Genomic DNA, 15,250 nt, shown 5'->3' with positions numbered 1-15,250 from the left:
GTAGTTTGATAGGGATTGCATTGAATCTGTAGATAGCTTTGGGTAGTAGAGTCATTTTCACAATGTTGATTCTTCCAATCCAAGAACATGGTATATCACTCCAACTATTTGTATCTTCTTTAATTTCCTTCATCAGTGTCATAGTTTTCTGCATACTGGTCTTTTGTCTCCTTAGGTAGGTTTATTCCTAGGTATTTTATTCTTTTTGTTGCAGTGGTAAGGGGGAGTGTTTCTTTAATTTCTCTTTCAGATTTTTCATCATTAGTGTAAAGGAATGCAAGAGATTTCTGTGCATTAATTATGTATCCTGCTACTTTACCAAATTCATTGATTAGCTATTTTAGTTTTCTGGTAATGTCTTTAGGATTCTCTGTGTATAATATCATGTCATCTGCAAACAGTGACAGCCTTACTGTCTTCTTTTCCAATTTCAATTCCTTTTATTTCTTTTTCTTCTTTGATTGCTGTGGCTAAAACTTCCAAAACTATGTTGAATAGTAGTGGTAAGAGTGGGCAACCTTGTCTTGTTCCTGATCTTAGTGGAAATGGTTTCAGTTTTTCACCATTGAGAACAATGTTGGCTGTGGGTTTGTCATATATGGCCTTTAGTATGTTGAGGGAGGTTCCCTCTATGCCCACCTTCTGGAGAGTTTTTATCATAAATGGGTGTTGAATTTTGTCAAAAGTTTTTTCTGCATCTATTGAGATTATAATATGGTTTTTATCCTTCAGTTTGTTAATATGGTGTATCACATTGATTGATTTGCATATATTGAAGAATCCTTGCATTCCTGGGATAGACTCCACTTGATCATGGTGTATGATCCTTTTAATGTGCTGTTGGATTCTGTTTGCTAGTATTTTGTTGAGGATTTTTGCATCTATGTTCATCAGTGATATTGGCCTGTAGTTTTCTTTCTTTGTGACATCTTTGTCTGGTTTTGGTATCGGGGTGATGGTGACCTTGTAGAATGAGTTTGGGAGTGTTCCTCCCTCTGCTACATTTTGGAAGAGTTTGAGAAGGATAGGTGTTAGCTCTCCTCTAAATGTTTGATAGAATTCGCCTGTGAAGCCATCTGGTCCTGGGCTTTTGTTTGTTGGAAGATTTTTTGTCACAGTTTCAATTTCAGTGCTTGTGATTCGTCTGTTTATATTTTCTATTTCTTCCTGGTTCAGTCTCGGAAGGTTGTGCTTTTCTAAGAATTTGTCCATTTCTTCCAGGTTGTCCATTTTATTGGCATATAGTTGTTTGTGGAAATCTCTCATGATCCTTTGTATTTCTGCAACATCAGTTGTTACTTCTCCTTTTTCATTTCTAATTCTGTTGATTTGAGTCTTCTCCCTTTTTTTCTTGATGAGTCTGGCTATTGGTTTATCAATTTTGTTTATCTTCTCAAAGAACCAGCTTTTAGTTTTTTTGATCTTTGCTATTGTTTCCTTCATTTCTTTTTCATTTATTTCTGATCTGATCTTTATGATTTCTTTCCTTCTGCTAACTTTGGGGGTTTTTTTGTTGTTCTTCTTCTTCTTTCTCTATTTGCTTTAGGTGTAAGGTTAGATTGTTTATTTGAGATTTTTCTTTTTTCTTGAGGTAGGATTATATTGCTATAAACTTCGATCTTAGAACTGCTTTTGCTGCATCCCATAGGTTTTGGGTCATCGTGTTTTCATTGTCATTTATTTCTAGGTATTTTTTGATTTCCTTTTTGATTTCTTCAATGATCTCTTGGTTATTTAGTAGCGTATTGTTTAGTCTCCGTGTGTTTATATTTTTTTACAGATTTTTCCCTGTAATTGATATGTAGTCTCATAGTGTTGTGGTCAGAAAAGATACTTGATACAATTTCAATTTTCTTAAATTTACCAAGGCTTGATTTTTGACCCAAGATATGATCTATCCTGGAGAATGTTCCATGAGCACTTGAGAAGAAAGTGTATTCTGTTGTTTTTGATAGAATGTCCTATAAATATCAATTAAGTCTATCTTTTCTAATGTGTCACTTAAAGCTTGTGTTTCCTTATTTGTTTTCATTTTGAGTGATCTATCCATTCGTGAAAGTGAGGTGTTAAAGTCCCGTACTATTACTGTGTTACTGTTGATTTCCCCTTTTATGGCTGTTAGCATTTGCCTTATGTATTGAGGTGCTCCTATATTGGTGCATAATATTTACAATTGTTATATCTTCTTCTTGGATTGATCCCTTGATCATTGTGTAGTGTCCTCTTTGTCTCTTGTAATAGTCTTTATGTTAAAGTCTATTTTGTCTGATATAAGAATTGCTACTCCCGCTTTCTTTTGATTTCCATTTGCATGGAATATCTTTTTCCATCCCGTCACTTTCAGTCTGTATGTGTCCCTAGGTCTGAAGTGGGAGTCTTATAGACAGCATATATATGGGTCTTGTTTCTGTATCCATTCAGCAAGTCTATGTCTTTTGGTTGGAGCCTGCCTTCTCCAGCTTAGGGGCTCTGGAAAACCCTTTCCTGCCCCAATCCACAGTTGTCTGAGAAGAGCTTAAAAATCAGACTCCATCACTCTGGAATATGTCTACTATTTGTCCCTTTTATGGATAAGAGTAAGCGAAGACAAAGTTTGTCATTACATTTTGCTGTGTTTTGGTGGTAAAATCCCAGTGTCAGACACAAATTCAGACATATCTCTTTGTCAGATTTTTGGATTTGTAAATACCAAGTGGAAAATTCTAAAGCTGCACAAAGTGTCTAATTTCAGGACTATCTAAATGCAATATTAATATTCTAGTATGATGTCCTTCTTCCCACCCCCTAGTACTCACTGCTAGGGCTGAGTTGTTTTTAGCTGGAAATAGCTCTATTCAGATGGTCCCCGCATTCCTAACTGAATGCCCTCTCTTAGGAGCAGGGGCCTGAGCTCCAAGGAAACCTTGGGATAAAAGTGGGGATGGAAGTCAGAGAACACTCAGCAATTTGCTGCATTCAAAAGGGAACTCAGAGGAGAGGACAGTCAGGTCAGCACGACTTTTCTGGGATTTCAGAGTGTTTCTGGAGAGTGGAATAGGATGTGGAGATTGGAGTGATGCTTCTTGGAGAAATAGATCTACTTGAATGGAGTGGTGACTTTGCCTGTGAGTGGAGAAAGAGCTGGTAAGCTGCAAGCTTTACTTTTTTACATAAAAGTAAAAATTTTTCTTGAGCATCATATCCTGCAGTTTAACATTAAACGTGAGGAATTTATGGATTCCCTGAATATTGAAAACACTGTTCTATCACTAGAAATGCATTTAAATTCATCTTTCTTTAGTTATTAGTGTGGTCTGCTATCAGCATATTTTGCAAAAAGTGCCTATTTCCTGAAGGATTAGAGGCATTCATTCATCATCAAAGTCCAGGCAGAGTTGATCATTTACCAATATTCACGTGAGAGACGTTTACTGAGCACCTGCTATGCCCTTGGCACTTAATAGACACTGGAGATAACGTGGTGAACAGTCAGGGTCCCTGCCCTAGCCTAGTGAGAAAGGTGGGTATAATGAAAGAATCATACACTATCACAAATACTGATAAGTACTACGAGGTGAAGTTTGAGTGCTCTTAAATTACATACTGAGATCTAGTTGGGAGGGAGTGTGGTGTTCAGGAAAGGCTTCCAAGAAGTTGATCATCTCAGAGATCTGAAAATTCTGAGTGGGAGTAAACCAGCCAGAAAAGGATGATGAGAGATGAAACCAAAAGGTCTGAAAGTTTCCTTTACACAATAAGACAATACGCCATTCTGGGCGGGTTGTTTCCCTTCAAATAGAGACATCAAAGTCATATCAAGGCAGAGTGACGCTCAGGTTACAACATGTGTTTAGGCACAGTTGATGCCCCAAACATACCAGAATGTGGAAATATTTGTTTCTTACAAAGCAGTTTGTTTTTTGTTTTTTTTTTTAAAAAAAAGATGGAATATTGACACTGAAGTCAAGAAAGTTTTTCGGGAGATGAGAGAAGTGGCAGGGCAAACAAGGCATTGGAAAAGCTATTTTAATTTTATGGAAATAATGTGTCCCAATTTCCCCCACTCCCATCACTTAGGATTACACTTGTTGGTTCAACCATCAAGATCCTACTTTTAGGGCTTCCCTGGTGGCGCAGTGGTTGAGAGTCCGCCTGCCGATGCAGGGGACGTGGGTTCGTGCCCCGGTCTGGGAAGATCCCACATGCCGCGGAGCAGCTGGGCCTGTGAGCCATGGCCGCTGAGCCTGCGCCTCCGGAGCCTGTGCTCTGCAACGGGAAATGCCACAACAGTGAGAGGCCCACGTACCGCAAAAAAAAAAAAAAAAAAAAGATCCTACTTTTAAATTGTCTTGAGTACCATTCAATGTGAGGGAAAAGATCTTAATGCAACGTAGATAGTAATTTTCCAAGCCCCTACACCTTTATGTTTTCTGGGATGTTTCTTTTTATTCAGTAGGATCTTCTACCCAGACACATTTTCCATCTGTATGTAGTCTGGGAAAAAAATAAAACAATGTGGTGTTTTACCACCAAATGCCAAACCCATATAAAGTTCTGATGGACAGAAACTTTTCCTTCTGTATGTCTGGGAAATCTTCCATCCACATCCACTTTCCAAGAAAAAGACTTTAAAAGGGGTGAATGAGGTATAGGGGTCTGTAGAATTTCCACAACACATACACATTTCGTTACTAGAAAAGAGGACAGAAATTCCTAAATCAGCAGTTGCCTGAAACATTTTTAGCAGAGCCTCACTCCAGGCCAGCCAGTGAGAATTAAGCAGGAAAAGACTTTGTGACTCAGAAGCTGCCTTCCCTTATAAAGTCAAGGTTCTCCCGAGTGGTATTTTGACTACTTTTGGAGGAGGGGTTGCCTGCATCCAGTTCTCTGAAGAAGCCAGAATTTTTTGTTCCTCTCTACCAAAAAAGTACTCCATCAACAAATATGTGCGCAAGATACAGACCCTGCCTGCATTCTTTCAGGTCAGCGGAGTGCCTGTAATACCAGCATCCGCAGCTGGTTTTTGGGTAAAGTCTTCGTTGTCATGGGTTCAGGAAAACAAACATGTTTTATTGCTCTATTATGAATTTTAAACCCAAGGTGACCAAAGACCCTGCCTGAAGTCTTCCTGGGTTCCTGTGCCTGTGAGGAATCACCTACATTACATATAAGAAAATTACTGCAAAATAAAGAATTTCATTAATGCATAGGTGGGACCATTATGGAAACATAATTAAATATTGTGATTAGTCAGATAGTCTGGATAAATGAGAGTTGCTAAATCTAACATATCTGAGTTATAAGTTTTCAAAGACTTACATATAGATTTATTATACAACATGCAAGCTGTCCACAAATAATTATCTATACAACCCTACTGAATTGAATACTTTATTTCTGAAGAACTGTCAGGACCATGCCACACCTTCAGGTCACAAGTGAAAAATCTCAATTATTGTTATATGTTACACCAAAAAAAAAAATTGTTATTTGGACACTATAGTTTGAATTCTGGATAAAATATAAGATTGCAGTATGATGATAATACCAACAAAATCTTGAGATTCATTTAAAAACCTCAAATTTATATTTATTTCTAGTAAGGTCCCAAGTTAGGGGATGGGGGAAGACTTGTCAACCATCTTCCTATTTTTTAATTTAGTGATGATTAAAATGATTTAAATTAAAATTTAAAAATTGTGAATCACTATGTTGCACACCTATAACTTACAGAACATTGTACATCAATTATACTTCAATAAAAGAAAAAGAATAAATGCATAAGGTAATCAGATATATCACCAGAAAAATAAAATAAACTGGATTCAGGGATGTGAACTTCATGGCTTCTGGACTGGCTGAAGTATTCACAGAGATTCAGCCGGTTTTTTTTTTTTTTTATTGGCCTTTACAAGACATGGCCTATGATAAGAAAACTATGAAACAATTTGTTCTACTTTATACATTTATCTTTAATCTTTGAAAGTTTAAGATACAAGGGTTCTTAGGCTTATTTTTGTTTGTGTTTGAAGGTTGCCAAGATGTGCTGCATTTGCAATTTGGGTTCAGGTAATGTGGATTGTGATCAAATGCATGTAAGAATGGAACAGTGCTGAGGAACATTCTATTGCAAGTCACCAGAATTCAGTATTCCGCTGCGTTCTCCTGTCAGTACTCACAACAATTTGATGGAGTAGATGTTATAATATTACTGTTTTACAGATGAGAAAACTGAGGAGCTGAGATGCTGGATAATTTGCCCAATGACTCAAATTAGGTTGAGTTTGAGTCACAACTGACTGGTGTTTGAATCCAACTTAATTCCGAAGCCCATATGCTTTCTCCTACTTTATGAAGCTTTTCATCACATACAGTGAGAGTTTTGGCCTGTTCCAACTATCTCAAATTCCAATCAGGTTTTAAAGAATTGGGAGTTCCTCAGCCTGAAATTACCCTATAGGGTCTCAATTTTGTTGGAAAAGGAAGTGAATGCCTTGAATTCCAAATTGTAGCATTTAGACTTCTTGAAGCATCCAAAGATATCTCATGGGACCCTTCCTGTTCACTTTCTTTTCTAGGGACTAAAAGTGTGTCTGATGCTAGAGAGAGAGTGTTGTGTAAGCTCCCGGCCGATCTCGGCACACAGCCTGCCCTCCCTCAACGCCAATCAGGCCACATTTGCTCTCTATGGAATCATCTCACTCAAACCTTAGCATCATCTAACAGAACCCTAAGTTTCCAAAGCTTCCCATGGCACTCTGGACAACAAACATTTCAGCATCTCCCGACACCTGATATTCAGCTGAATTAATCCTCCTTTAGGTGACAGCTTATAATATGCCCCCTGGATTGGCATTTTATAGTTTTCAAGACACTCGAGTAGTTTATGTCTTTCTGTAAATTCTACCAGCTCAGGAACCCGGTGCAGTGGTTGAGCCAGTATCGTTGTCATTTTGCAAATGAGGAGACTGGGGTGCAAGTCATACACAGCCAGTGGATAATAAGGTACCAGGTCTTGGGGCAGAATTTCAGCCACTGTATCTGGGTCACACTTTCCTTCTGTGAAAACTATCAACCTCTTTAGCCTATTACCTCATAGATGCCATCAGGCCAGTTTATACTATATATTTTCAGATTTAATATTTCAATCAGAGATAAGTGGAAGTAAAAAGAACATTAAAATATATAGGCCCACACACTTATAGTTATGGATGACAAAACCAAGGCCACAGGGGTTAGTGAACTGTTCAAAGCCACACAGACACTTAGTGACAGAGCCTAAAATAGAGCAAAGCCTTCGGGTCTTGCCTAGTTGCCTTCCCCTGTCTCTGTGTCTGCTCTCTGGAGACATGTGCCTGGGACCTGTAATCTAACTAGAGATGATAATGATAATAATGAACCGACCTACACAATTTTCCTATACTTTTGATAGTTCTATGTCACATTATCTCCCTACACTCTGCTCCAGTGCTTCTGGGTTGCTCTTGTTTAAATGCACATCTTCAAGCCCCACCCCAAAGAATCTGTTTCAGGTGAACCCCAGGAATGTTCATTTTGAGAAACTAATGAGTAATTCCAATGGCTAAGGTTTTATAAACTGAGGCCATGCTTTAAGAAACTCTGCTCTAACTCACTATTTTCAAGGACTGGGTTGGGAAATGCATTGGTTAACTACATTTAAGCCTTACTTTTTGTAAGGCTGTCCCAGAGACCAGTTATAATGGTGATCAGTAATCGGTTAGCAGAAAGTCAACCCAAACCAGTGGTGTATCATAAAATAGAGACTTCTCCAATGAGTCTGTTGTTCCTTTAGTAAAAAGTTCCTCTGCTCAGAAATCCTGGGAAGATCTGCCCCTTGCAGCAGAAGTGCAAAGAGAAGCCTAATGGCCACCCTAGGCTGCTTTGCTGGGTAACCTGACCTCCCAAGCTGTGTGGTCCAGCCTGCTTGGCCGAGGGCTCTGTTCTGGGCATTGGTTTTCAGCAGCGGGTGTATACTGATGCAGCTAGTGTGCCTGACCTCCTAAGGCTTCGATACTAGACAGCCACACTGTTTAAGAGAAGGAGGGCAATGCTAGAATGTTGTAATAACCCTGAAATGTGCTGAAGAAAGCCTAGAGCCAGAGCACTTCCTTATCGTATGCATCTTATCTGTTCTTTTCTTAAAATACATTAGGAAAACTTTCTGAAAATAACAATGTTATTTTCAATGTCTGAGATGGTCATTGCAGCTCTTTTAAGGTTTGGGAGAAATAGGAAGTTGCTTAACTGCATTCCTGAGTTCCCACTCTGTGTGGAAGGGCTCTGTGCCCTCAGGGAATAACGAACACACAGGCTGCCTGTAAAAGCTGGCAACCTAATGGTGGGCGCAGGGCACACATGACAAGATGTAGAGGCTTATAACAAGGAAATGTAATGAGGGAATCACTGGAGTGATGGAACATTCTCCACGTGGAAAAATTAATCTAAGAAGCTTTATTTGAGCAGGCTTTTGAAATAAGGCAGGAACCTGATTTAGCAGAATAAGAAGTAGGAAGGTATCTCAGGCTCTGGAAGTTGGATGCATGAGGGCTCTGAGGCAGAACGGTCTAAATTTGAAGGAAAGGGGAAACTCAGGACATTAAAAATGTCTGTAAAGCTTGAAGTGGAAATTGCAAGGGGGCAGCAAATGGGAGGCGTGGAAGGAAGCCTCCTTTGAATGTTCTCGCTCTCCTGATAGTTGAATTCTTACAGCAACATAGAAGGAAAGAGGTCTATTGGTACAAGATATATAGATACTATACGTATATATGAAATATTCCTAATTGAGACCACCTCCTTCACTGGATTTGTTGCCCTTTGGCCTGCTCTTCTGTGTATCATGTAAAGTATTGTTTTAAACAAACCCTTGATAGCAATCCACACTTCTGCTCCTCCCCTTTTAAAATTAATAATCTATTGAAATACTGTAGGATGGAGTCCCAGGGAGCACTGGAATTGTGATTGGACTGGTTGTTATTATTTTGTACCTCAGTTTACAAACTGAAGTCCCCCAGAAAGGACTTAACCTCCTTAAATTTTTTCTTAATGTGAATTCATTGCCATCGTTGAAAAATCAGGGGATTGTCCATAAAAATTGCAATTTGCCTTCTCTTAAAAAGTGGAAAACCAAGCAACTCTGAACTAGCATATCAACAACAGATGAGAGTTGAATGGGGGAGGACCCCTTTACAGGATACCTGGGTTCCCTGTTCATCAAAGTTATCACTTGACTTTTTCAGTCATTTTTGCCTCTCTAGGCATTTAGATTTGCAAAACTTGCTGTAGATTTTGGGACATAGATGACCGACACATGGCAAAAATGTCATATATAAGATTGTGCACACCTAAAAAAATTAGGAAGTAGAGAGATCAATCAATGCAGAAGTTGTTCTGTTGTTAATTCTGTTGTTCATACCTTCTGCAGCATCATCAGTAAAACCTAGTCTCAAAGCTTGTGATTTTTATGGACTGGTAATGCCTAGTACTTTCTCACTGAGATTTAGCAAACACTGTCTAAAGATAAAGGCAAAGAGAATATGGAAGAGAATGTCAGAACTAGAAGAAAACCGAGAGGCAAAAGAGCTCAAACTTTCATTTCAGAAATAAGTTCTTGAGATTCGGCGATGCAGAGATCTTGTCCCCAGTCACAGTAGCTTCTTGGTGGCAGATTCAGAACTGTGCAATTCCCGTATCAGAGGTCTTTCTTTTGCACTGTGGCTACTCCCGGCTTGCCTGCACTAAGTTTCCTTCTGAAGTGTGTAAATCAGCCACTATAAGAGCTGCATGTTGCATATTTGTAACAGGAGATATTATTATTGATCTTTCTCATTTTTTAAGGAACAGAGGTGGACAGTATCATTCATCCAAGAAACTTAGTATGGTGTCACTCATACTGCAGCGAAAGACTGGAGAGCCAAACAGTAAATGGGTGCTTAAAAATCTCTTCAAATTTCCCACCTAGTACAGGAATCCATTCTACAATAGCCCTGAAACCATCTGGCTTCCAATTAATTCATTCAATGGACAAGGTGTTCTCTACCCCGTAAGGCAATTTGTCCTCCGTGTTATTGGGTTGTTAGAAATGTTAACCTAAGTTTCTAGGTAAGGGGGAATGAAATCTGTTTTCTCGTAGATGTGACCCATAGTTGCTAGTTATATTTTCTCAAGAAACATGTAGACACCCACTCTCCTCCCTGATATCACTTCAGGCCGTTAGGCAAACCTCACGTCTCCCCAAGATCCTTTCTTTTGACTAAGCCTTCTTGGGTACTCAGAGCCATTCCTGTCTGTGGCCAGGCTTCTGGGTCACTCACAATTCTCACCATCATGAGGATTCTCACCGGCCATTTCCTTGATAATTTACATGTAACACTCTGCTGATCAATGCCTTGAGAAACCAACAGGTTGAGTCTCTAACTGCAGTTTGCTAAAGCCAAACTGGGATCCAGGTTGCAGAGACTTTCTCTGGTTTATAAACAGCAATAATAAAAGACTTTCCTCTTGGTGTAGCAGTTTGTTACTAGCTCAAGGCTTCTGTTAAGGACAAATGAGTCTCTGAATTACCTTTTACACCATAAACTCTCTCAACAGTTCATGTGCCCAAACTCTTGCTATTGGTTTCATCTTCAGCTTGCCTTCCCTGTATAGTTTTTCTGAAGTCAGCGACTTTCATAGATGTACTTCCCAAGTAGGAGCATGGTTGCTTCTCACCTGTTGTATGTGTACTACGGCCTTCAGATAACTTTGGGAATGACTCCTTCCTCTAAGAATACAGCTTACTTAATCCTTTGCTTTAACCTCAGGTCCAAAGTCATACACACTTGTATTTGAATCCTAAATCCGTCACTCAGTAATGGTGTGACCTTGGGTTAAGCTCAGCTGCAGTTTCCTAATTTAAAGAATGGATATATTAGTAGTACAACTGAAGCCTGATACATGCCAGTAGCTTAATAAATGTTCGTCATTGTTGTTGTTAATGCTATGGTAGCTCTGAGGTGCCCTGTATTGCTCGTGTGCCACGTGACCCTCTTCCCACAGCCTTATATATCCCAGGATCCTGGGCCCCCATGACACCATTCCTCTGGTTGACACAGCTGATACTTTCTCTTCTTTAGCTGACTCCTCAGCAGTGTCCAGCACTCCCATCCAAAGTGCTGTATATATTCTCCTTGGTATGGCTTTTTTCTCCTCCAGCATGCTGGGTTCCAATTCCAAAACACTCCACGCTGGTAATATCAACAATTCTATGTTTATCCACTGTTTTGTGTCTAGAGGATCCAAGACTCGGTTTCTAGACTAAATAAGTGACTATCAGTCAGTCTCTACAGAAGTCCAGCAAATCCAACCGTCCACCATGTCATCCACACTCAGACAATCAGAGAGTCATCAAGCTGGAAGGAACCCCAGGACATCAGGTGATTCTGCCCTTCGGCCCAGTGATTCCCAAATTTTGGTTTGGATAAGCATCATTGGAGGTCCTATCAAAAATAGATTTCATGGGCTTCCCTGGTGGCACAGTGGTTGAGAGTCCGCCTGCCGATGCAGGGAACACGGGTTCGTGCCCCGGTCCGGGAAGATCCCACGTGCCGCGAAGCGGCTGGGCCCGTGAGCCATGGCCGCTGAGCCTGTGCTCCGCAACGGGAGAGGCCACAACAGTGAGAGGCCTGCGTACCGCAAAACAAAACAAAACAAAACAAAAAAACAAAAACAAGAAACATTTACTGCATGTTTTAGACTCTAGGAATACAAAGATGAAATCATGCATTTAGTCTTTGCCCTCTAGCCTGGAATTTAGGTGCACTATAGAAGAGCAATGCTGTGGGTCCCAGAGGAAAGGTGAACATGGTATGGTATGGGCAAACAGAGGAGGGGCACTTAAACAAAATGGGGCTTAGTGACACCTAGCTGAGTTGATATTTTGGACTTCTGACCTCAAGAACTGTAATATAATAAATTTTGTTGTTCGTAGCAGGTTTGTTGCAATTTGGTAAAGCAGCAAAAGGAAACTAACACAGAGTGTCACATTCTTTTGGTTAAACGTTTAAGTCTGTGCTTTTTTTTTTGTCTGAGAAACTGTCTCGCCTCTAGATCTGACTTTCGCTCATAGAACACTGGATGATAATAATAGCTAATAATCCCATAGTGTTCTCCACGGGCGAGGCAGTATTCCAGGCACTTCTCATTTATTAACTCTTCACATCCCACTACCACCTTGTGATAAGATATGATTATTAACCCTATTTTCATATAAGAAATCTAAGAGTCAGAGCGAGGACACGTTATGGTTACCAGGGGGGAAAGCTGGTGCGGGGGGAGGGATAGTTAGGGAGTTTGAGATTGACATGTACACACTGCTGTATTTAAAATGGATAGTCAACAAGGATCTACTGTATAGCACAGGGAACTCTGCCTAGTATTCTGTAACAACCTAACTGGGAAAAGAATTTGAAAAAGAATAGACACATGTATATGTATAACTGAATCACTTGGTTGTACACCTGAAACTGACATAACATTGTTAATCAACTGTACTCCAGTATATAATAAAAAGGTTTTTAAAAAGGGAGAGAGAGAGAGAGAGGACACAGAGCTAGTGGTAGCTCTAGAACTTGAACTCTGAATCAAAATCCCTTGTGTATTGCTCTAAAATTTTTTGCCTTTGTACAAAGACAAGGACTGAAGGCTGATTTTCACTGCATTTCCTCCTTATGCTTCAGGTTGTTTCTCTCACATTTAGTGTGCCAAGTGTCTTCTCTTATGGGACATTCCTTCAAACTTCTCAGATTTTGAAATAAATAAGAGCACTGTGAAAATAAACACCGTCTACTGAGTATTAGCATATCCCCCAAATACCTGCATTTACCTTCCCATAGGAGGTGTCAGATCAAATTAGCAATAAAAAACTTCTGATTTGCTCAAGCAAAGAACAGAACGGAGTCCAGCAAACGCCTGCAGATGTGGCTGGAATGGCCATTGTGCCAGCAAGGGCTGGGTGAGCTTGTCTGCTGGGGCTGTCTTGGGAGAGCTCAGCCTTTGATTCTGACAATTCCAGAACCTGGAGAATTCTGAGAATTAGAAACAGAAAGGATGCCTTGCTCTCACTGAGTCTCCTCAGGCAAAATGATTTCTACGAGCTGAACAACATAGTTAATGAGTGTGATCAGTCTAGAGAAAACAATTTCTACAGCCCAAATTTTCAACTGCAGCAGAAAATCATTTTCCTTGCCAGACATCCATATTATATGGCTGTTTGCCAATACTGACACGGCCAAGTGAAATCCACATGGTACTGGGGGTAAAGATTAATCAAGAAATCATTAGGCAATTAGTGAGCACTCACTGCTTACTCAGCTCTGGACTGAGGATTAAAATTGTCCCAGATCTCTAGGAATTTACAATAAATCATCATTGGATAATGCTACCAAGATGGTGTGTGCTGTTTGTAGAAGCACACGTCTGGGCATGATTCTTGAATGTGCTTATAGCCTGGAATTTATTTTATAGTTTTCCTGAATGGCAACCAAGTCATCAGACACTACTGTTTTTCTAATTGCTCCATAACTTCTTGGATACATGGCTGAGAGCTCCAGAAGATATCTGGCCACTTGACTGGAGATGTCTCTGTACACACACACATACTCATCCAGTGCTGTTTTCTCTCACTGAGGAGACTTGGATGGGATATGAAAGTATAAATCTCAAACCCAGACAATGAGACCATTTAATCACTGGTTCAGAAATTTATTTTCAGTTAGAGGTCCTCCCTGGTTAGTGTCATAAATTTTAAAAAAGAAGGAAAGGGGCTTCCTTGGTGGCGCAGTGGTTGAGAGTCCGCCTGCCGATGCAGGGGACACGGGTTCGTGCCCCGGTCCGGGAGGATCCCACATGTCGCGAAGTGGCTGGGCCCGTGAGTCATGGCCGCTGAGCCTGCGCGTCCGGAGCCTGTGCTCCGCAACGGGAGAGGCCACAACAGTGAGAGGCCCGCGTACCGGAAAAAAAAAAAAAAAAAAAAAAAAGAAGGAAGGAAGGAAGGAAAAAGGAAAAAAAACTTGTAAGAAAAACTGAACCTGAATCATCGTCTAGTATGTCTGTTCGTGTCGTCATAGTCTGATTGCTATCAGGGCTGTGAATGCACACTGGTAGAATCAAGGGAGAAAATGACATAAGAATCAGGAGGGTGAACATCAAAGCTCTTATTTTCGGTATTTAAAGAAACATTCACTACATAAACTGTCAGGGACTACACAGACACTGCTTGAGACAGAAGTGGGAGGAGGCAGGATCCTACCTCTGCTCAAATTGCCCTCCCAATGAAGAAAATATGGAATTTTTGCTTCACGTGTTCCCTGTGATAAAAACCACTAGATTAATTCCAAATGCCCAACTTTATGTTATATTGCATAGTCTTCAAGTTTGAACATTCACACAATTGTGTTTTCTGGTTGACAAAAACTAGAAACGGTTGACAAATCCTTGAAAAATACAGAGCAATCTGTTATCATTTAGTCTTAAGCCATATAAAATTACATAATCATCAATGGTGCAATTTCTCAAAGATAAATGTGTGTGTGTGTGCGCGTGTGTGTGTACCATAAATCAAATGGGTCAGACACAGTAACATGAGTGAAGGGCTGGCCACAGCTGTAAAACAGAGACATTCATCCTGGGATTTTTCTCATATGTCAGCAGAAATGCTCATGGTAGCTGTCAAAAATATTTCTACCATGAGTTTAGTTAGAACCTTGGCTTGGCAAAGAGGAACAGGCAAATGTAAAACCATTGAAGTTATTTGTTGTCACCTGGGAATGAGAGCTTAAGGTCAGACTGGTGTTTACTCACTACCTTCCTCTGAGGAATGCCTGGGTCACCTGTTATCTGTCACCTGTCAGGTGCATCAGCGGGGCAAGAGGAGGCTCAGAGAGGCTTCCCTTAAACACGCCCTTTGCTCTCAGACTGCTTCTGTGACAGGTGCCTGCATGGACTCTGCTTGAAGGACAGCCCCTATCATGCTGCTACATCGCTCAGGACAAATTAGCAGACACAGCTAATGAACCAGGGCACCAAAATGGTCAAGGTCGTGCTGACTTCCAAGCGCCTCTGTGAAAACACGGGCCTTCAAACCTGTCTCCACTTCAATTCCTACTTCCATCACCCCCCGCCCCGCCCCAGACTTGATTCATAAACCCAGCACTGACGACCACAAAGTTCTCACTCCCTCTCTAAACTTATGGACCATTGCAGCATCTCTTTCTTC

The sequence above is a fragment of the Lagenorhynchus albirostris genome, chromosome 16 (genome assembly GCF_949774975.1).
Source record: "Lagenorhynchus albirostris chromosome 16, mLagAlb1.1, whole genome shotgun sequence".
Taxonomy (NCBI): domain Eukaryota; kingdom Metazoa; phylum Chordata; class Mammalia; order Artiodactyla; family Delphinidae; genus Lagenorhynchus; species Lagenorhynchus albirostris.
This window is presented reverse-complemented; position numbering follows the sequence as displayed.